Source organism: Canis lupus, chromosome 22, assembly GCF_003254725.2.
Source record: "Canis lupus dingo isolate Sandy chromosome 22, ASM325472v2, whole genome shotgun sequence".
NCBI classification, from domain to species: Eukaryota; Metazoa; Chordata; class Mammalia; order Carnivora; family Canidae; genus Canis; species Canis lupus.
The window spans coordinates 1,839,646-1,839,889 of NC_064264.1; positions in this window are offsets into that span (position 1 = coordinate 1,839,646).

The window sequence follows — 244 nt, forward strand, 5'->3', positions numbered from 1 at the left end:
GCCACCGCGACCCCGCGCTCGGAGGCCCGCCCGCTCGCCGCGCCCTCTGCCTCCGCCCCGCCCCCAGCCCCGCCCCCAGCCCCGCCCACATCCCTCAGCCCCGCCCACAGCCCCGCCCAGCCCCGCCCCCCGCGCAGCCTCCGCCCCTTCCGCCCCGGCCTGGCCGCGGCCTGCAGTGCGGCCTCCCGGCGGGGGGCGTCGCTGTGTCGGGGTGCGCGCCGCTCCCCGGGCCGCCGGCGCTCGG